Genomic DNA, 24,368 nt, shown 5'->3' with positions numbered 1-24,368 from the left:
AAAAATACAAGCACCCTATGATCCAGTAATCACACTATTGGGTATTTACAAATAATATGCAAAAACACTAATTCAAATGAATACAATCCCCCCTATGTTTATTTACAGCAGCATTATTTACAATAGACAAATTATGGAAGTATACCAAGGTCCACTGATAGATGAATGGATACAGAAGAAGTGGTATACACAATGGAATATTACTCAGCCATGAAAAAAAAATAAAATCCTGACATTTGCAACTACAATGATGGAGCTAGAGTGTATAATGCTCAGTGAAATAAGTTAGTCAGAGAAAGGAAACAAGTACCAAATGTGAAATTTCATATGTGAAATTTAGTGAACAAAACAAAGGAGCAAAGGGGAAAAGAGAGAGAGGGAGAGAGAGAGAAATAGACTCAACTATAAAAAACAAACTGATGATTACCAGAGAGGAGGTAGGTTCAGGGATGTGTGAAATATGTGATGAGGATTGAGGAGTGCAATTGCCATTATGAGCACTGGGTGATATATGGAACTGTCAAATAACTATATTGTACACCTAAAACTAATATAACACTGAGTGTTAGTTATACTGGAATTACAATAAAAATTTTTAAATGTGGTGTACCCAAAAATATGTTACAATCTACTCCTGGGTGTGATGCTGTGAATATTGTTGAAATGACAATAAAATATTTAAAATATTACATAAACTTAGTTGATATAGCAGTGGCAAGGTTTCAGGGAATTGACTTCAATATTGAAAGAAGTTCTGTGGGTAAAACGCTATCAAAGATATTGCATACTATAGAAAAAAAATTTCATGAAAGGAAAAGTCAATTGATGCAACAAACTTCATTATTGTCTTATTTTAAGAAATTGCCACAGCCATTCCAACCTTAAAAAGCTGATCAATCAGCAGCCTTCAACACTGAGGCAAGATTCTCTACTTATAAAAAGATTATGACTTGCTGAAAGCTCTGGTGATTATTAGCATTCTTTAGCAATAAAGTATTTTAAATTAAAATATGTACATTGTTTTTAAGACATAATGCTATCGCACACTTAATACAGTATAGTGCAAAATACCTTTCATATGCAATGGGAAACCAAAGCATCTATTTGACTCACTTTATTGTGATATTTGCTTTATTGTAGTGGTCTAGAACCAAACCCCCAACATCTTCCAGGTATGTCTATAGGACGTAGTGAGTTTTAAATATAATTTATTTCCAATTCAGTAGGTGGGAGCCCAAGTACAATGTATTGTTTTACACTTAACGTTGGGCTGAGAACCAGAGCAAGTATTAAGGAAACTGCTATAAGTAAACACAATCCAAAACATTCAACTTCCTAGAGTGGATTGTACTAAAGCCATCAAAAATCAGCAAATGGCGCTTAATCAGGAAACAGAAGTGTTTGTAGATCTAAGCATTGAGCCTATGCAGCCATCAAAATGTGAGTGAGAATAGTTCTAAGGAGCAAATGTAGGCCAAATATGTTCTATAGAAGAAATTGATATAATGACAAGAATTGATTAATGTAAGTAAGAAAAAAAGTAACACGTAAAGAAGATATGGATTAAGAGAGAATCGAGGAGTCTGAGAATGTCCTGGTGTCTGGTCAGGTGGTGGGGCCTGCTCGGTTTATAAAAATACAGCCTTGATGGAGTGATATCCACAAGATGGATGAACAAGGTGTCCTTCACTCATATACCACTTCATCAATTATTTTATATACATCCACGGACAAGATTGCCTTTATGGGAGTTTTGTGATGCAGACAGAACATTATGAAACCCAGGTCAATCCAGGACCTACAAGAGTCATATTGAGGAGGCAAAAGGCAGGCCCACACCCAGGTGGTGGACTCATCAAACATAGTTCTGACTTGAGACACAGAATTAGCTTTTTATACACCTGAGGACTTGGCTAAAGCTGTATTTACCTTTGGTCTGGGCAACAGTACCATATGCTAAGGGGTCAGAAGGAATCATGCCCATCTGTGCTTTGTGTAATAGGTATACAGACGTTGGTCCTGGGTGTGGATCCTGAAGTGGCTAGTGAACCAGCTCCAGTCCCTTTTGGCTTCAGTCTGAAAGCCCTGGAGGTAAGCTCACCAAATTCAATCTAAATGTAGATTCCATAATGGCTCTAGACACCTCTAGCTGCAGTCTGCAAACAGTCCTGGTAGCACCTAGTGAGAAATATTCCTAGTTGTAACCCCAGAGATCTTGAAATGGCCCTATACTTTGCTCTATCCCCATCAATACCACAGTCTACCAACAGACATGCCAGCCATGAGACCAGGCAGGAGACACTCATGTATGCAACCTTGGAGATACTAGAAAGGTCCAGATACATGGCTCTAACCCCCTTCCAGACACAATCTACCAGCATTCCTGTTAACCCAGAGACCCACTGGGAGACAATCTTGTCTGAAAGCCAGATCCTAAAACGGGCCTTATACCTGGCTCCAGCCACAGTCCACCAGCAGACATGCTGGCCCAGGGACCCAGCAAGAGATATACTGGTTTGTTTCCCCAAGGATCCTAAAAGGGTCCCCTATTCAGCTCTGTCCCCTACTAGCCACAGTTCATGAGTAGTAATGTCTCAGGAACACAGTGAGAGACACTCCTGTCTATGCTCCTGTAGACCCTGAAAAGAGGCCTAAACTCAGTAACAACCCCTCTCAGCTTCAGTCTATGAGCAGTCCTTATAGCATAAGGATTAAGCGGGTGATGCACATGTATATTCCTCAGGAGTACCTGAAACAGACCTCTACTAGGCTCCAGCCCCTCCAATTATAGTCAGGGAACAGTCATGCCCACCTTGGGAAATATTCAAACCCATGTCTCAAAAATATTGAGGTTTGCAAACCTCAATATTGGTTGTGAAACCTGAAACAGCCACAGGGCTCAGTTCCAGACCTTCTCAACCATAGCTTAGGGCCAGTGCTGCCCATGCAGGTATCCATAGAATGACCAGAAACAGAGTCCCTCCCAGGGATTTAGCAGGAGTCACAAATGTCTGCACATCTGGTAATAGGCCCATTCTCTGAGGACCCAGCTGTTGGCCCTGAAGCAGATCCTTGTCCCAGTGCCACCCTACTGAACAATGTACTAAAGGTACACTTATCTACCCAGGGACATAATCCATGCTATTCAGAGCCCCTGGTAACAAGCTTAATCAATGGTGGAATGCACTGTAGACCTAGAGACAGTTTCATAATTAGCTCCAACACAGTGCAACTGTGAATCTGGAGATAATGGTATCAGAAGGGGGAACTAACAGGAGGTCTTTACCTATGGACCAGTCTTAGAAAGTGCAAAAGGTGGGAGGAGCCAAGATGGCAGAACAGCATGGAAGCTTTTTGTTGTGTCTCACATTCATGAAATACAGCCAGACCAACACTAAACCATCCTATACACCTAGAAAGTTATTGGAGGATTAACACAGCAATATGCACAACCTGAACCACAGAATTCAGCAGGTAAGTGGTGCAGAGAGCTGAACTTGGGGAATGAGAAGCTGCAAAAGGTAGGGAACCCCTTTTGTGGGCAGAGAGAGGATGGAGACTGAGGAGGGGAGCATACCGGAAAAGCACCCCTCCCCAAAAGCAGCTGGAGAGAAAGTGGAAAATTGGAAACAGCCACAGAGACTAAACTAAAAAGGGATAGAGGAGAAAGGAGAAAGGAGAGGGTTTAAATTCCATTAAAACTGTGAACAAGGGGAGTGCAAAGGCTGCAACTCTGCAGCTCGATACCTGGCAGTGCTCTGTTGGGAAGGGCAAATCCCCAGGAAGAGTGGGGTCTGAGAGGTTCTCGGGCCACACAGGGACAAGCGGTTCCACTGTTGGAAGGACATTTGGTAAGACTGTTGAAGCCACCTGGTCCCAGCAGACCCCAGAAGACGACCACATTCCCTGGTGCTGGGGCAAGGTCTTTGAGGGTGAAGCCTGGTACCAGATGGGTGTTGTGATTTTCCATAATCCCTGAAATGCTGATGCTACACTGTCTCATGAACTTTTGCTGGGGCGGGCTGGCACCTGGCCACAGTCTCGGGGCACCGGCAACAGCAGGGTCCAGCGGGCATTCCTGGGTGCAGCCGACATTTGGTCATTGCTCATTTGGCCATTGCTCGGTGAGACCCTCCCACAGAGGGGTAAATGACTCAAAGCCGCAGTCCTTCAGAAGTAGGGGGCCAGGGAAAGCAGCTGCATCTGAGACAAAACTTGGGAGAGAGGTACTGCCTGGGGCCTGGTCATGGAGAGTGAAAAAGCAGGGGATGGACAAGAGCTGAAGACAGGACCAGTGCACGATTGCTGATCCAAGACAACAGACTGGGTAGCTGGGTGGTGCCATTTTCACTGCTCCCACGCATGCACATAAGCACCTATGAGCACTGCAACAATCCACCCCAGTAGGCTAGCAGGGCCATCTAGTGGAGAGTGGAGCTGTTACACTGAGCCCCACCCAACTGGGCCAACTTCGCTCTTCAAGAACACAAGCCTCACAGCCGGCTTAGCTTATGGACTATAAAGGGCTACATAGACTGACTTCTAGGGGAAAACAAAGCAATTTCAGTCCTACTTCAATCTGTTAGCAGGTTCATCTATTCAATTTTTTTCTTTTTTTTTTCCTTTTTCCTTTTTCTCTTTTACAATTCTTTTCTTTTTCTTGACTAAAGAAAGAGAAAAAATCATTTTTATTTTCAATTTTTATTAAATATATCTGTCTTTAATTTTTATTACTATATTTTTTACTTTTGTGTACATTTTCTCAAATTCTACTTTACTTCCATCATTTGATTTTAGTCTACTTGAGTAGACTAAATTTTCAAACAATTTCCTTTTTTTCTTTTTCTTTTTTTGTCTTTTTCATTTCTTTTTCTTGAATGCAGAAAGAGAAAAAATTCATTTTTACTTTCGATCTCTTTTAAAAATATTTTTATTTAACTTTTATTACTATATTTTTGCTTTTATATAATTTTTTTCAAATTCTAACTCCCATCATTTTATTTTAGTCTACTACAGTGTATTCACTTTTTCAAATTTTCAAATGATTTCTTTTTTCTTTTCTTTGTTTTTTTTTCTTTTTGTTGCTTTTCTTTTTTCTTAAATACAGAAAATGAAAAAAATTCATATTTATTTTTAGTTTTTATTAAAATATTTTTCTTTAATTTCTTTCTATTATATTCTTTACTTGTGTATATTTTTTCAAATTCTATTTTACCCCCATCATCTCATTTTAGTCTACTTCAGTGTATTTATTTTTTCAAATTTTCAAATGATTTCCTTTTTTTTCTTTCCCCCCTTTCCTTTTTTTCTCTAATCTGTCAAACTACTTTAAACACTCAGACCAAAACACACATAGGATCTAGCATCATCTATTTGACTTTTGTGAGTATGCGTGTGTTTTAATTTTTAATTTTAATATTTTTTAATTTTAATTTTTAATTACAATTTTTCTACCTACTTAATTCCTTTCGTCCCTTCAAAATGACAAAATGAAGGAATTCACCCCAAAAGAAAGGGCACAAAGAAATGACAGCCAGGGATTTAACCAACACAGATACAAGCAAGATGTCTGAACAAGAATTTAGAATCATGATAATAAGAATACTAGCTGAAATCGAAAATAGATTAGAATCCCTTTCTTCAGAGATAAAATAAGGAAAAAATAGCCAGAATGAAATAAAAAATGCTATAAATGAGCTGCAATCACGGATGGATGCAGCGGTGGCAAGGATGGATGAGGCAGAACAGAGATCCAGCAATATAGAGGACAAACTTATAGAGAATAATGAAGCAGGAAAAAAAAGGAGGGAGATTAAAGCAAAAGAGCATGATTTAAGAATTAGAGAAATGAGTGACTCATTAAAAAGGAACAAAAACAGAATCATAGGGGTCCCAAATGAGGAAGAGAGAGAAATAGGGATAGAAGGGTTATGTGAGCAAATCATAGCACAAAACTTTCCTAACCTGGGGAAAGACACAGACATCACCATCCGGGAAGCACAGAGGACCCCCATTAGATTAAAAAAAAACCAACCATCAACAAGGCATATCATAGTCAAATTCACAAAATACTCAGGCAAGAAGAGAATCATGAAAGCATCAAGGGAAAAAAAGTCCCTAACCTACAAGGGAAGACAGATCAGGTTTGCAGCAGACCTATCCACAGAAACTTGGCAGGCCATAAAGGAATGCTGGGATATATACAGTGTGCTGAATCAGAAAAATATGCAGCCAAGAATTCTTTATCCAGGAAGGCTGTCATTCAAAATAGAAGGAGAGATGAAAAGTTTCCCAGACAAACAAAAATTAAAAGAGTTTGTGACCACTAAACCAACCCTGAAAGAAATTTTAAGGGGAACTTGTTGAGGGGAGAAAGGATATATATATGTAGAAAGGATATATATATGTGTAGAAATGTCCTTAGAAAGGACCAGAGAACACCACCAGTAACTCCAACTCAACAAGTATCATAATGGCAATAAATCCATATCTTTCAGTACTCACTCTAAACATCAACGGACTCAATGCTCCAATCAAAAGTCATAGGGTAACAGAATGGATAAGAAAAGAAGATCCATCTATATGCTGTTTTAAAGGAGACCCACTTTATACCTAAAGACACCTTCAGATTGAAAATAAGGGGATGGAGAACCATCTATCATGCTAATGGTCCACAAAAGAAAGCCGGAGTAGCCATACTTAGACAATTTAGACTTTAAAATAAAGACTGTATCAAGTGATGCAGAAGGGCATAATATCATCATCAAGAGGTCTATAGACCAAGAAGACTTGACACTTGTAAACATTTATGCGCCAAATGTGGCAGCACCCAAATATATGAAGCGATTAATCACAAACATAAAGAAATTCATTGATAGTAATATCATAATAGTAGGAAACTTCAACACCCCACTCACAGCAATGGACAGATCATCTAATCAAAAAGTCAACAAGGAAACAATGGCGTTGAATGACACACTAGACCAGATGGACCTAACAGATATATTCAGAAAATTTCATCCTAAAGCAGAATACACATTCTTCTCCAGTGCACATGGAACGTTCTCCAGAATAGACTATATACTATGACAAAAATGAGCCCTAAGGAAGTACAAAAAGATTAATAACATACCATGCATATTTTCAGACCACAACACTATGAAACTCGAAATCAACCACAAGAAAAAATTTGGAAAGGTACCAAATACTTGGAGACTGAAGAATTTCCTACTAAGGAATGAATGTACTAACCAAGCAGTTAAAGAGGAAATTAAAAAGTATATGGAAGTCAATGACAATGATAATACTATAAACCAAAACCTCTGGGACGCAACAAAGGCCATCCTAAGAGGAAAGTATATAGCAATCCAGGCCTTCCTAAAGAGGGAAGAAAGATCTAAGCTATACAATCTAACCTTATGCCTTAAGGATCTGGAAAAAGAATGGGAAATAAAACCCAAAAGCAGAATTAGACAGGAAATAATAAAGAATAGAGCAGAAATTAATGCTATTGAAACAAACAAAACAAACAAAACAAAAACAGAACAGATAAATGAAACCAGAAGCTGGTTCTTTGAAAGAATAAACAAAATTGATAAATCCCTAGCCAGTTTGATCAAAAAGAAGAAGGAAAGGATCCAAATAAATAAAATCAAAAAACAAAGAGGAGAGATCACAACCAACACAACAGAAATGAAAACAATAAGAGAATATTATGAGAAATTATATGCCAATAAAATGGGTAACCTGGAAGAAATGGACAAATTCCTAGAAACATATACACTACCAAAACTGAAACAGGAATAAATAGAAAATTTTCACAGACCCATAACCAGTAAGGAAATCAGATTAGTAATCAAATATCTGCCAAAAAACAAGAGTCCAGGGCTACATGTTTTTCGAGGGGAATTCTACCAAACATTTAAGGAAGGGTTAACACCTATTCTTTTGAAATTGTTCCAAAAAGTATAAATGGAAGGAAAACTTCCAAACTCTATGAAGCCAGCATTACCTTGATTCCAAACCCAGACAGCGACCCCGCTAAAAAGGAGAACTATAGACCAATTTCCCTGATGAACATGGATGCAAAAATCCTCAACAAGATATTAGCTAACTGGATACAACAATACATTAAAAAAATTATTCACCACAACCAGGAGGGATTTATACCTGGGATGCGGGGCTGGTTCAATATCCGCAAAACAATTAACGTGATTCATCACATCAATAAAAGAAAGGACAAGAACCATATGATCTTGTCAATAGATGCAGAGGAAGTATTTGACAAAATACAGCATCCTTTCTTGATACAAACACTCAATTAAGTAGGGATAGAAGGTGCATACCTCGAGATCATAAAAGTCATATATGCATGACCCAACTCTAATATCATCCTCAATGGGGAAAACTGAGAGCTTTCCCTCTAAGGTTAGGAACAAGACAGGGATGTCCACACTCACCACGGTTATTCATCATAGAACTGGAAGTCTTAGCCTCTGCAATCAGACAACACAAAGAAATAAAGGCATCCAAATCAGCCAGGAGGAGGTCAAACTTTCACTCTTTGCAGATGACATGATACTCTATATGGGAAACCCAACAGATTCCACAAAAAAAAAACTGCTAAAACTGATTCATGAGTACAGCAAAGTTGCAGGATATAAAATCAATGCACAGAAATCGGTTGCATTCCTATACACCAACAATGAAGCAACAACAGAAGGAGAAATCAAGGAATCGATCCCATTTACAACTGCACCAAAAACCATAAAATACCTAGGAGTAAATCTAACCAAAGAGGTGAAAAATCTATATGCTGAAAACTATAGAAAGCTTATGAAATAAATTGAAGAAGACAGAAAAAAATGGAAAAAGATTCCATGCTCCTGGAGAGGAAGAACAAATATTGTTAAAATGTCGATACTACCCAAAGCAATCTACATATTCAATGCATTCACTATCAAAGTAACAACAGCATTCTTCACAGAGCTAGAACAAACAATCCTAAAATTTGTATGGAACCAGAAAAGACCCAGAATAGCCAAAGCAATCTTGAAAAAGAAAACCAAAGCAGGAGGCATCATAATCCTGGACTTCAAGCTATATTACAAAGCTGTAATCATCAAGACAGTATGGTACTGGCACAAGAACAGACACTCAGATCGATGGAACAGAATAGAGAAACCAGAAATGGACCCACAAACGTATCGCCAACTAATCTTTGACAAAGCAGGAAAGAATATCCAATGGAATAAAGACCGTCTCTTCAGCAAGTGGTGCTGGGAAAACTGGACAGCGGCATGCAGAAGAATGAACCTGGACCACTTTCTTACACCATACACAAAAATAAACTCAAAATGGATGAAAGACCTCAATGTGAGACAGGAAGCCATCACAATCCTCGAGGAGAAAGCAGGCAAAAACCTCTGATCTTGGCCTCAGCAACTTCTTACTCAACACATCTCCAGAGGCAAGGGAAACAAAAGCAGAAAGGAACTACTGGGACCTCATCAAAATAAAAAGCTTCTGTACAGTGAAGGAAACTATCAGCAAAACAAAAAGGCAACCGACAGAACAGGAGAAGATATTTGCAAATGACATAGCAGATAAAGGGTTAGTACCCAAAATCTATGAAGTACTTGACAAACTCAACACCCAAAAAGCAAATAATCCGGTGAAGAAATGGGCAAAACACCTGAATAGACACTTCTCCAAGGAAGACATCCAGATGGCCAACCAACACATGAAAGACTGTTCAACATCACTCATCATCAGGAAAATACAAATCAAAACCACAATGAGATACCACCTTACACCTGTCAGAATGGCTAACATTAACAACTTAGGCAACAACAGATGTTGACAAAGATGCGGAGAAAGAGGATCCATTTTGCATTGTTGTTGGCAATGCAAGCTGGTGCAGCCACTCTGGAAAACAGTATGGAGGTTCCTCAAAAGACTAAAAATAGAATTGCCCTACAACCCAGCAATTGCACTACTAGGCATTTATCCACAGGATACAGGTGTGCTGTTTCGAAGGGACACATGTACCCCCATGTTTATAGCAGCATTGTCAACAATAGCCAAAGTATGGAAAGAGCCCAAGTGTCCATCGATGGATGAATGGATAAAGAAGATGTGGTATATCTATACACAGTATTACTTGGCAATCAAAAAGAATGAAATCTTGCCATTTGCAACTATGTGGATGGAACTGGGGAGTATTATGCTCAGTGAAATTAGTCAGTCAGAGAAAGACAAAAGCCACAGGACGTCACTCATATGAGGACTCTAAGAGACAAAACAGGTGAACAAAAGGGAAGGGAAGCAAAAACAATATAAAAACAGGGAGAGGGACAAAACAGAAGAGACTCATAAATATGGAGAACAAACTGAGGGTTGCTGTAGGGGTTGCGGGAGGGGGGATGGAGTAAATGGTTAAAGAACATTAAGGAATCTACTCCTGAAATCATTGTTTCAGAATATGCTAATTTTGAAGTAAATTTTTAAAAATAAAAAATAAAATAAAATAAATGAAACTGTAAAAGGTGTTTGATACCTCAAATGCAAATACACTAATGCAAAGCTACATAGATCACAATCAGGCAAATGTGACACCACTAGAAGAAACTAATAAAACTTCAGTAACCAACACTGAAGATATGGTGATCTATGATTTGTGTGACAAAGAATTCAAAGTAACCATCTTAAATTAATTCAGTGAAATGCAAGAGAACACAGACAACTGAATGAAATCAGGAAAACAATAAGCAAACTGATAATTTTAATAAATTAATATAAACTATAAGAAGGACCAAATAGAAATCCCAGAGCTGAAGAATACAAAGACAGAACTGAAAATTTCAACAGACAGCTTCATTAACAGCCATGATCATACAAAAGGATCAGTGAAGTTGAAGACAGACCATTTGAAATTATCTGGTTAAAGAAACAAAAAGAAAAAAAAATAACAGAAAAGAGTAAGAAAGCTTGCATGAATTATGAGACACCATAAAGTGAATAAAGAATCACATCATGGGAATCTCAAGAGAAGTGGAGGCATAAAGCTTTTTTAAAGAAATAGTAACTGAAAACTTCCAAAATTTTGGAAGTCATAAAACATCAAGGTACAGAAAGCTCAAAACCCTAAGCAAGATCAGTCTAACAAAGATTACTCTGAGACACATGACAATCAAAATGTTAAAAGGCAAAGGAGACTTTTGAGATCAGCATGAGAAAATGACACAATACAGTAGGAGACCATCATAGGGTTTTCAGTGGGTTTATCTGCAAAAACCTTCCACGCTAGAAAAGAGTTGGATAGTATATTTGAAGGGCTGAATGAAAAATGAAACTGACAATTCAGAATACTATACCAGGCAAAACTGACCTTCATAAATGAATGAGACAAAAAGATATTCCAAAACAAAAGGTAAGAGAGATCCTCACCACAGTCCTCCTTAAAATAAATCTCAGAGAGCTCTTCAAGTTGAAATAAAAGCATGCTAAGTAACAACATGAAAACATATAAAAGTATAAAACTCATTGGTGAAGGTAAATATATAGTCAAATTCAGAATACTCTATCAATTGAGAAGTGATATCAGCAAGAAGGTAACATAGGTCATTCCTGACTTTGCTCCCACTCACCAGAACTAATGATTACTCATGAACAAGACACCACTGAGAGGTTCCTAGAACACAGGGGTCAGGTGGAAGCATCCCCCTTCACCAAGAGACCAAGACAGACTGCATTAGAAGGGCAAAAGAAATGGCTACACAGTAACCACAGAGCGCCTCACACGGGCCAGCACAGAACCATGTGGAGAGGTCTCCCCTGAGCCTCTAGTTTCTCCATTGGGAAAAGGGAGCCCAGAGGAGACAACCAATGTCCTCAGCATTTTGAGTAACTTCATGGAAGCCTGTAGTCTAGTCTCGCCCTATAGAAATTACAGGGGAATCTTCAAGTCTCAGCCACTGTGAATCTGCGAAGGAGAAGGGAGAGGGGTTTGAAGTATACAGCACATGGATCTTGACAGATCAAGTTTATAATTACAGTGCCCAAGTAGTAATCCCAACCAAGCGGCTTTGTGCATCTGCAGAATCAAGTCAGTGACACACTCTGACCAAGGAACTCACTGGGATGCAAATATTCCTGATTCAGGTCTTCAAACAAGGAGTTTTGCTGGTCCTAGAGTTTGGTTTGCCTATGCACAGGCAAGGAGCTGAGTCATAGCCCCACCTGATGGTTAGAGTGTTTCCCAGACCCATCTGGGCAAAGAGACTGGTGAGAGCACTTGAAAGCTGAGTAAACAAAAATGTTCAAGCTGAGAAGTGAGTGGGTAGAGATGATCACCCTCAGAACAGTCCCTACTGAGCATGGAGGGTTCCTTTGCTATAACCAAGCAGAGATTCATTCATAGTGAAGGCTGAGAATATCTTCTGACCCTTCCTGACCCAAAAACCTCTTGAAAAAATTTGGGAGTTGCCTGGAGTGGCTCCTCCCCATCCTGTTCCCACAAAGGAACTGAAACATAGCCCCAACCACTGTGATTCTTGGGCCTCATTAAGGACTTCCAAGAATACCTAGAAGCTGTGCAACCAGCGGTACTCAATCAAGACACAGGTAGGCTATGCTAATCACACTCAAAGCAAAGCCAATACCAAGTTTTTCTGCTACACCCAGGCAGAGGGATTAATGCGTAGCCAGAATACCATAATACTTTAATGGTGCTATGTAAATCACGTTTGTTTCTAGTATAAAAGTTAAAAAGCAATATTCAAAACAACTATTCGACTCTGATATTTTTTAAATTTTATTTTTAATTTTTTTTAAATTTACATCCAAATTAGTTAGCATATAGTACAACAATGATTTCAGGAGTAGATTCCTTAGTGCCCCTTACCCATTTAGCCCATTCCACCTCCCACACCCCCTCTAGCAACCCTCAGTTTGTTCTCCATATTTATGAGTCTCTTCTGTTTTGTCCCCCTCCCTGTTTTTATATTATTTTTGTTTCCCTTCCTTTGTTCATCTGTTTTGCTTTTTAAAGTCCTCATATGAGTGAAGTCATATGATGTTTGTCTTTCTCTGACTGACTAATTTCACTTAGCATAATACCCTCCAGTTCCATCCACATAGTTTCAAATGGCAAGATTTCATTCTTTTTGATACTCCATTGTATAGATATACCACATCTTCTTTATCCATTCATCCATTGATGGACATTTGGGCTCTTTCCATACTTTGGCTATTGTTGATAATGCTGCTATAAACATGGGGGTGCATGTGGAAACAGCACACCTGTATCCCGTGGATAAGTGCCTAGTAGTGCAATTGCTGGGTCATAGGGTAGTTCTATTTTTAGTTTTTTGAGGAACCTCCATACAGTGAAGAAATGGGAAAAAGACATGAATAGACACTTCTCCAAGGAAGACATCCAGATGGCCAACCGACACATGAAAAAATACTCAACATCACTCATCATGAGGGAAATGCAAATCAAAACCACAATGAGATACCAACTTACACCTGTCAGAATGGCTAACATTAACAACTCAGGCAACAACATATGTTGGTGAGGATGCAGAGAAAGAGGATGTCTTTTGCATTGTTGGTGGGAATGCAAGCTGGTGTAGCCACTCTGGACTCTGATAATTTTTTACTAAAGCCAGAATATAGACAGATGTAAAGTGTGACATCAGTAGCATAAAATATGTGGTGAGGAAATGTAAGAGTGTACCGATTTTATATGTGATTTGAATGTAAGTTGTTATCAGATTAAAATATACTGTTGTAAGATATTTTATGTAAGCCTCATGGTAACCATAAAGAGAAAAACCTACATTAGATACACAAAAGATAAAAAGACAAGAATACAAGCATACTATTATAAGGAAGAGAGAAGGAAAGGAATAAAGAAATGAAATAACTAAAAAAGCCAGAAAACAATTCACAAAATGGCAATAGTAAGTCTTTATGTATCAATAATTACTTCACATATAAATGTACTAAATTCTCCATTCAAAAGACGCAGAGTGGCTACAAAAGAAACACGTGTTGGCAAGGATGCAAAGATAAAGGAACCCTCTAGCACTGCTTGTAGGAATGCGAACTGGTGCAGCCACTGTGCAAAACAATATGGAGGTTACTCAAAAAATTAAAAATAGAGCTACACTATTATCCAGTAATTGCACTACTGGTTATTTACCCCAAAATACAAAAACACCAATGCAAAAGGATATGTGCATCTCTATGTTTATTTGCAGCATTATTTACAATAGCCAATGTATGGAAGCAGCCCAAGTGCCCATCCATAGATGGATGGATAAAGAAGTGGTATATATATATATATATATATATATATTATTCAGCCAAAAAAGAATGAAATCTTGCTATTTGCAACAACATGGATAGAACTAGAGAGCATAATGCTAAGTGAAATAAGTCAGTCAAAGACAAATATCATGATTTCACTCATGTGGAATTTACTAAATGAAACAAAGGAGCAAAGGAAAAGAGAGATAGAGACAAATCAATAAACAGATTCTTAACCATATAGAACAAACTGATATTTACCAGAGAGGTGGTGGGTGGGGGGATGGGTAAAATAGGTGATGGGAATTTTCATGATGAAAAAAATAATAAAAAAATAAAAAAATAATCAGTGGGGAAAAAAGACAGGGTGGCTAAATGGATTAAAAAACAAGTTCCTAAATCTGATCCCTCTAAGATACTTAAAAATAGCCTGAAAGTAAAGGGATGGATGGAAAAAAGATATTCCATGCAAACAGTAACCTAGAGAGTAGAAATGGTAATATTTATATCAGATAAAATATTTTCAGTCAAAATTTTTATGAGACAAAAAAGATACTATATAGTGAGAAAGGAATCAATTCATCAAAATAATATAAAATTATAAATATATATGCTCCCAATATTGGAGCACTGAACTATTTAAAGCAAATATTAACAGAACTAAAAGGTCAAATGGACAACAATAGAATAATAGTAAAAGACTTCAATATCCTACTTTCATCACTAGACAGATCATTAAGAGAAAATTAATAGGGAAATGGGGGATCTAAATAACACTATAAACCAAATGGACTAAACAGACATACACAGAACATTGTGTCCAACAGCACCAGAAAACAAATTCTCAAGTATAAACGGAACATTCTTCAAGATAGATCATATGTTTGGCCACAGAACAAACATTAACAAATTCAAAAAAGATTTAAATCATATCAAGTATCATCTTTAGCTATAATGGCATGAAACTAGAAATCAGTAACAGGAGGAAAACTGAAAAATTTTCAAAATATATGTAAATTAAAAAACATACTCTTGAATGAACCATTAATCAAAGAAGTAACCAAAAGGGAAATCAGAAAGTATCTTGAGACAAACAAAAATAAAAGCACAATATACTAAAATCCTTGGGATACAGCAAAAGTAGTACTGAGGGGAGCATATAGTAACAAATGTCTACTTTAAGAAAAAAAAGAAAGATATGAAATAAACACTCTAACTGTATAATTCAAGGAATTAGAAGAACAAACTAAGCCCAAAGTTACTAAGCCCAAAGTTATAAATTAAGTATTAAATCATATGATCCTCCCAATAAGTACAGATAGTTTTTTCACAGAATTCAGTATTATTTTTTGTCAAAAGCTCTTAAAACTTTGGGCATAGAAAGACCATATCTCAATATTAAAAAAGGCTATATATGAAAAACCCACAGCTAACATTTTACTCAACATTGAAAAGTTGAAAGCTTTTCCTCTAAAATCAGGAACAAGACAATGATGTTCACTCTTGACCTTCCTTTTCAACATAGTACTGGAGTTGGTGCTAGCTCCGGGATGTGGAGTGGGTGCTGTGGGAGATACTGTCAGGTGCTTGCAGAGCTGAATGTTATTCTAAGAACTTGGGAATTCAGGCTTCCACTGTGGTGTTAGGTACTGATTAGAAGATGCCAGATGATGGGAGTGCCTGGGTGGCTCAGTCAGTTGAGCATCCAAGTCTTGGTTTCAGTTCAGGTCATGATCTCATGGTTTGTGAGTTTGAGCCCAGTCAGGCTCTGCACTGACAGTGAGAAGCCTGCTTTAGATTCTCTCTCCTCCTGCTGCATGCTCTCTCTCTCTCTCTCAAAAACAAACAAACAAACAAACAAACAAACTTAAAAAAAAAAAGATGTCTGATGATGATGCTTCTGGAGACCATGGGGTGTCTGCCAGTCTTGGTACCCTCAGCCATGTCTACAATAATGTGTCTCTTCCCCCAGTCCACCAGGCACTCACAACAGTCATTCATCACCTACTTTGATGAGAAGATCACCATTCCTGAGGAATAGTATTCTTGTTTTAACTTTCATAAACTCTGCGCTTTCATGGGACCCAACTTTCTCATGAGTACTGCCTACTTGGATCCAGGAAACATTGAATCTGATTTGCAGTCTGGAGCAGTGGCTAGATTTAAGTTGTTCTGGGTTCTTTCGTTGGCCACCATCATGGGACTCCTGCTCCAGCACCTTGCAGCTAGATTGAAAGTGGTCATGGGGTTGCTGAAGTGTGTCACCATCAGTATCTCACGGTCTTATAAATTATCCTATGGCTAATGGTGGAGTTGGCTATTTTTTGCTCAGATATGCAAGAAATTATTGAATCAGCCATTTCCATCAATCTTCTGTCTATAGGAAGGTATCCACTATGGGGTGGAGTTCTCATCACCATTGCAGATATCTTTGCATTTCTCTGGAAAAATATGGCTTATGGAAGCTATAAGCATTTTTTAGACTTTCTCATAACTATTATGGCCCTCACATTTGGATATATGTTACAGTTAAACCTAGCCAGAGCCAGGTACTCAAGGGCATATTCCTGCCCTCCTATTCAGGATCTCACCTCCCACAGATTGAGCAGGCTGTGGGCATCGTGAAAGCTGTCATCATGACACACAATATGTACCTGCATTCTGCCTTAGTCAAGTCCAGAAAGGTAAAATAAGCCAATAAGCATGAAGTTCAAGAAACTAATATGTACTTTTTCATTTAATCTTGCATTGCTCCCTTTGTTTCCTTTATTATCAACATCTTTGTTATCTCAGTCTTTGCTGAAGCATTTTTTGAAAAAAAAAACAAAACTAAGTGGTTGCAGTCTGTAAAAATAACGGCAATCCCCACACTGCCCTTTTTCCTGATGATAACTCAACACTGGCTGTGGGCATCTATAAAGGGGGTGTTGTACTGGGATGTTACTTGGGCCTGCTGCACTATACATCTGGGCAGTGGGGATCCTGGCTGCAGGACAGAGCTCCATCATGACAGGAACCTATTTTGGCCAGTTCATCATGGAAGAATTCCTGAACCTAAAATGGTGACACTTTGCTTGAGTGATTCTGGCTCACTCTATTGCCATCATCCCCACTCTGCTTGCTGCCATCTTCCAAGATGCAGAGCATCTAACAAGGATGAAGGAGTACCCTACAATCCAGAAATTGCACTGCTAGGTATTTACTCAAAGAATACAAAAATGCTAATTCAAAGGGATACATATACCCTGATGATTTAGCAGCATTATCTATAATAGCCAAATTATGGAAACAGCCCAAGTGTTTATATACATACATATACTGTGGAATATTACTTATAGCCCAAGTGTATATATACATACATACGCTGTGGAATATTACTAGTCATAAAAAAGAATGAAATCTTGCCATTTGCCATGATATGGATTGAGCTAGAGAATATTATGCCAAGAAAAATAAGTCAGAGAAAGACAAATACCATATGATTTTACTCATATGTGGAATTTAAGAAATAAAAGAAATGAACACGGTGGGGGAAAGAGAAACAAACCAATTAACCGAGTATTAACTATAGAGAACAAATTGAGGGTTACTTGAGGGGAGGTGGGCTGCTGGATGGGCTAAAGACGTGACAGGTATTAAGGAGGGCACTTGTGATGAGCACTGGGTGTTATACATAAATGATGAATCACTAAATTCTCTACCTGAAAGTAATATTACACTGTATGTTAACTAACTAGAATTTAAATAAAAATTTGGGCAACAATTTTAAAAAATAACAAAGTTGAAACCAGTCCTCTCACAACTAAAAAAGAAAACAAAAAGAATATCTGAAATCAAATCTGTAATCCCATGATATCACCAGCCTGGAGTTTACAACAATAGTTCAACTAATAGGAAAACTGATATGTTTTATGCAGTGAAAAAAAAAAATGTGTATAACACTGCAAGATTTTGCTCCTTACTGCAATCTATGAATTTAAAGTTGAACTTACAACCTGTACAAATCTTCAAATTGGTAATGAGTTTGTATTTCCATGTGCAACAAGAATTTCATTTAATTCACCTCTCTCATTGACATTTGAAATACTTGTAAATTTTGTGACTCAGCCCTGTATCCTACATGCTTCAACATAGTAACAGGAATCATTCATTCATTTATTTACAGAAGCTAAGCTTATAAGTTATTTCTATATATAATGTGGAAGATGCATTCCTACTGTGCTTTAATCAAGATGCAGGCCTCAGTCAACCAACTCCAGTACTACTAAATCGCGATTTGGTTAGCAACTCCCTGGAAAAAATAGATAAGTATAATCCTTACAATGTGTGGCATGAATTGTCACACACAAATAGAAATAGTTACTAGGGAAGCATCATTATATATGAAGATGCTGGAAAGAAGCTACATCATTGGACTGTTGTAAAGATTCATTAAGACTGGTACACATAGTGTTTAAGATAGTGCCAGGTATATAGTAAACTTGTAATAAATGGTGCTAGTATACTGTGCTTGTTAAAACTTTTCTGCTCCATTTAGCCAACCAGATAGTTTTTAAAAGCCTGAAGTTCTTTTTAAGCTAGTTATTATAAAAATCACAACAGTAGTTGGTTAATAACTGACATAACTTCATAAAATTTACTACATACAAAATTTACTAACTTTATAAAATTTACTCTGTATTATTAGTATATTAGTCTATTAACTAATTAAATATGAGATATATTTTATAAGTAAAATTAATGTCCATATGTAAATATAGTATGAATCTGTCATTAAAGAGAATTCAAAATTACAAAAAATAATAACTATTTAAAAATTTAAAAAACAAAAAAATAAATAAAAAATAAACAGATTCTTAATTATAGATACAATCTGATGGCTACCAGAGGAGAGGGGGGTGGGGAGAGATGTTAAGTAGATGATGCAGATTAAGGAGTGCACTTGTGATGAGTACTGGGTGATGCCTGGAGTTGTTGAATCACTATATTGTAAACCTGAAACTAATATAAACTGTATGTTAACTAACTGAAATTAAAATAAAAAGTTTAAAAAAATCAATGGAAGTATTCTCTGGAAATCAATTGACTATATGGAATTTACAATGAAGAATACCATGCATTTAATTATTTTATTTTTATTTTAAATTATTTTTATTTTAAATATTATTTTCATGCCTGTTTTTCCAAACAATAGTTGAACATTTACTAACACAACACTGCTTCATAATTTCATTTTGCTTAGTCAATTTTCATTCATTCTGCTAAAACATTTAGACTTTATGTCTTTGTGGGAGGATGGGTTAAATGGGTGATGGGTACTAAGGAGGGCACGTTTTTGGGATGAGCAGTGGGTGTCATATGTAAGAGATGGATCATTGGGTTCTACTCCTGAAGCCAAGTATGTTAACTAACTTGACTAGAAACAAAAAATAACAAAAAACAGTTAGACTTTAGTACATAGATGCAGAAAGCAGTAAATACAAAACCCCTGCCGTCTAAAATGGGCACAACATCCAAGGATAATAAGAATCTTGAATACTTTGACATGTGATGAAGGGAAAGGTAACGATGTTTCTTTTTTCTTCTCTGTTAAGTGTGGTGATAACGAAAACATGAGGGGAAAGAAATCTATAAAATGACTTTTTAAACAAAGCCCAACAGTAGTCTGTTCAGGCCTTAAGAATCAAGGGGTTAGGACTCTCTGTATTAGACCATAACCCTCCACAACTTCTATCCATAGAAATCCAAAGCATTACAGACACCTACAATGACACTCCAGGCTAGTCTTTTCTTTACATCCTTCCAGAAAAATTATAGACTTTCATTATCTCTCAAACACATGTAGTGCTCTCCAATCTCTGTTCCTTGCTCAAACTCTTTTTTTCTTATCTCTTGTATACCTAGGGGGACTTTGTCATCAATTCTGAATATACTTATCTGTATGTTCTAAGGCTTATTGTATTATTAAAAAAAAAAGACTCTTCATGGTCCAGTCAAATACCCACAAATTCATGTATTATTTATGTATGTTTATTCCTTCAGACAAATTCTTGCCCCTGTCTAAATGAGAAAAGTTAGGAAAGTATCTGTAAAGCATTTTGTAAGCCTGTACACACACACACACACACACACACACACACACACATGCACACACACATATGTATTTTGCAGATGGTAAAGCTTATATGTGTAAGCTGATAATATTATTGCTTTTATTGTTACCATCACAATTTTTCAAGATGGCCGGCCTCCTTTTCTTTTTATTCTTAACACCTGTTGTTTTTGACCAACAATAACAGGAGGATTTAATTGCCTGAAATAAAGTAGAAAAGTCAGGAATGCCGCAGAGTGCCTGAGTGATTCAGTCAGTTAAGTGTCTGACTTTGGTTCAGGTCACTATCTTGCAGTCCCTGAGTTCGAGCCCTGCATCAGGCTCTGTGCTGACAGCTCAGAGCCTGGAGCCTGCTTCAGATTCTATGTCTCCCTCTCTTTCTGCCCCTCCCCGCTTGAACTCTGTCTCTCTCTCTCTCTTTCTCTCTCTCAAAAATATGTAAACAGTAAAAAAAAATTTAAAAAGTCAGTAATGCTGAAAAATGAATTGGAGAACTAGCATTAAAGATAAGCCTTTATAAAAAAAAGAGAAGCATCAAATTAACAAAGAACTTTTTAACACTTTAATTCATTTTTAGAAAGACAGATGTAAGCGGGGGAGGGGCAGAGAAAGAGGGAGACACCAAATCTGAAGCAGGCTCTGAAAAGACTGCAACATGGGGCTCCAACCCACGAACCACGAGATCATGACCTGAGCCAAAGTCTGCCACTTAACTAAGCCACCCAGGTGCCCCAACAAAGAAACTTTAATGGCAGATTTAGCAGTCTTATTTTAATCAGTTAGGTTTTTGCACAAGGTTGTGTTTTAGGATAATGCCAAAGAAAGATTATTATGGATAAACTTTGTAGTGTGGATTGGAACAGAGAGCCAGGAGACTGTGAGTTAGAGCCAATACTACTATGGAGAAGGAGGAGAAGGAGAATAAGGAGGAGGAGGAAGAAGAGGAGGAGGAGGAAGAGGAGGAGGAGGAGGAGAAGAAGAGGGGGTGCCAGTGCCAATGGAGTGAAAAGAAGAGATGGAAGAAGGAGAGAAATAGCAACTACAGCTAATATTCAGCACTATATATAAAAACTAAAGCTAATTATCTCAGGTAATATTTACAACAATTTTAGCATTGTCGTGATCTCCATTTTTCAGATAAAACAAGAGAAGATCTGAGTCATTGAGTAATGTGTGCAACATCATAGCTAGTAATTTTTATCTGGAATGTAAACCTAGCCAGACTGACTCTAGAGCTTAAATTCTAAATCTGAAGTCTAAATTCCAATTCTGAATAATTTAAAGATGGGATTTCTCCCAGGTGCCACACCCTCAACCAATTGAATGCATGTTCAATAGTGTGTCCTTGAGTTAAAAACACATAAAGGAACAATCTATAACAACCAGAAGTATCTGTAGATAAATGAACAGGATGGCCCAAGATAGGATTAACTGAAATAGCATTTTTTTTAATGCTAAGTGAAATAAGCCAGTCAGAGATAGACAAGTACCACATGATTTCATTCATATATGGAATTTAAGAAACAAAACAAACAAAGAAGAAAGAGACCAAAATCCCCCAGACTCTTTTAACTATAGAGAACAAACTGTTGGTTGCCAGAGGGGAGGTGGGTTGGGGGATGGGTGTTACAGGGAAGGGGATTAAAAGTACACCTATCGAGGGGCACCTGGGTGGCTCAGTTTGTTAAGCTTTCAACTTCAGCTCAGGTCATAATCTCGCAGTTTGTGAGTTTGAGCCCCGTGTCAAGTCTCTGTGCTGACAGCTCAAAGCCTGGAGACTTCTTCAGATTCTGTGTCTCCCTCTATCTCTGTCTCCCCCACTCATGCTGTCTCTTTCTCAAGAATAAATAAACATTAAAGAAAAATTAAAAGAAAAAAAGAGTACACTTAATGTGATTAGCACCAAGTAATGTATAGAATTGTTGAATCACTATGTTGTGTATTTGAAACTAATGTAACACTGTATGACAATTATAATCAAATTTAAAATAAATTAATTAAAAAAAGAAATAGCATTTTGGTAATATTTTACTTGAGAACTCTAAACTTGACAAAAGTTTTCAATTGTAAATATATTTGTCTCTTCCTATTGGGAGTTACTATAGACATTAAAAAAATATACTGTTATCCTATTGGGAGTTACTATAGACACTAAAAAAATATACTGTAGCAGCAGGTTGAAAATGATTGAAAACAGAAGATATATGAATCTCTCCAAATGTCAAAATTCATGACAGAGCTCATATCATTCCTCAAAAGTAATTAAACAGAGAACTTCTACAACTAGGCTATCTTCAAGATATCTGTCTGCTAATAAGGGATAATAAAATTTTCTAATTGAATGTTTACACATCCAATTTAATCCCACCAAGGATTTTAATGACATATTTTTAAAAATCCATAAATTATGAACTCATATATAAACAATCTATACTAAGATGATTGCCTAGAGGGGAATTTACAAAAGAATCTCTAAGTGTCCGTTTCAAACCTGCTGTTGCTAACCATATTTGTGTGTGGTGTGTATGTGTGTGTGCATGCATGTGTGAGAGAGAGAGAGCACTACTAAGTGAATTCCTGAAAATGTTCTCAGAAAATATGTTTAGCCCTCTACTTTGAAGGCCAATTGGGTAAGCAAGTGATTCTACTTCAACTAAATCTTTTGAATATATTAAATTGTGTACCTTGAGCCTGACTCCCTGGTGTGAAATGCCAAACTTGCAAAAGAAAATACACCTTATAAAGAATATATTTTCATATAGTAATTGTAGCTTTTCTAAGTTCTGTGACTATAAATTAAAAAATCAGTATCTCTTTGCTGAAATACATTCATGTTTTAATAGTCCTTCTGTGTATTCACTTACAAACTCTTCTCACTTGCAAAAACACATCTTTAAGACAATGGTAAATTACTTATAAAAAAATTTCCTGGTAAAGAGATATACTCCTTACAAAAAATGAACAAAAACAGAAAAAATTCCCACTATTTAGAAACTCTTGGGGCACGTGGGTGGCTCAGTCAGTTAAGTGTCGGATTTCTACTCAGGTCATGATCTCGTGGTCCGTGGGTTCCAGCCCCACACTGGCTCTGTGCTAACAGTTCAGAGCTTGGAGCTTACTTCGGATTTTGTGTCTCCCTCACTCTCTGTCCCTCCCCCCTCATGCTCTGTCTCTCTCTCCTTCAAAAATAAATAAACATTAAACAATTATCTAGGGGCGCCAGTGTGGCTTAGTCGGTTAAGCATCTGACTTTAGCTCAGGTCATGATTTCAGGGTTTGTGAGTTCCAACCCCATGTCGGGCTCTGTGATGACAGCTCAGAGCCTGAAGCCTCCTTCAGATTCTGTGTCTCCCTCTCTCTCTGCCCCTTCCCCACTTATTCTCTGTCTCTGTCTGTCAAAAATAAATAAATGTAAAATAAATAAATAAATAAATAAATAAACAAATAAATTTTAAAAAAATTGTCTAGAAACTCATACTCTAGCAGAAACAAAAAATAACTTGGACATTATATAGCCATCTCTCTCTCTCTCTCTCTCTCTCTCTCTCTCACACACACACACACACACACACACACACACACAGCTTAGACAATACAGAAGAGAAAGAAGGTGACAATATATTCAACTACCCTGACATCCAAAAGCCCAGAGCCAAAAAAGATCAGGTGCTAGAACTTTTACAGAAACAAAATTAAATAGTACCCAGGAAAAGTGAACCAATTAGTCATCCAGATGTTTCCAGCTGGATATTTGGTGTACGAGAAGAAAAGATCCCACTTGACTCACTTTTTCCCACATTGCAGGCAGCTCTTAATAGTAGCAATTCCAAAGCAATTCAGTAACTATACTTTGGACCATAAAATTATTAAATTGAGTACATTCTGTCTCATCATACTTAGGTTCTTAGTGTGAAGACAAATACTTTTTACTTAGTTCTCC

At 37.3% G+C, this 24,368-nt stretch overlaps 1 protein-coding gene and 1 pseudogene across 1 annotated transcript in view; one reads left to right on the top strand and one right to left on the bottom strand.

Moving 5' to 3' along the window:
- LOC125931799 (uncharacterized) overlaps positions 1-24,368 on the bottom strand; it is a 433,379-nt gene that overhangs the window by 297,271 nt on the left and 111,740 nt on the right. The window lies entirely within an intron of this gene.
- LOC125932318 (natural resistance-associated macrophage protein 2-like) lies at positions 1,374-24,271 on the top strand (annotated as a pseudogene).

Source organism: Panthera uncia, chromosome X, assembly GCF_023721935.1.
Source record: "Panthera uncia isolate 11264 chromosome X, Puncia_PCG_1.0, whole genome shotgun sequence".
Lineage (NCBI taxonomy): Eukaryota > Metazoa > Chordata > Mammalia > Carnivora > Felidae > Panthera > Panthera uncia.
This window is presented reverse-complemented; position numbering and strand designations above follow the sequence as displayed.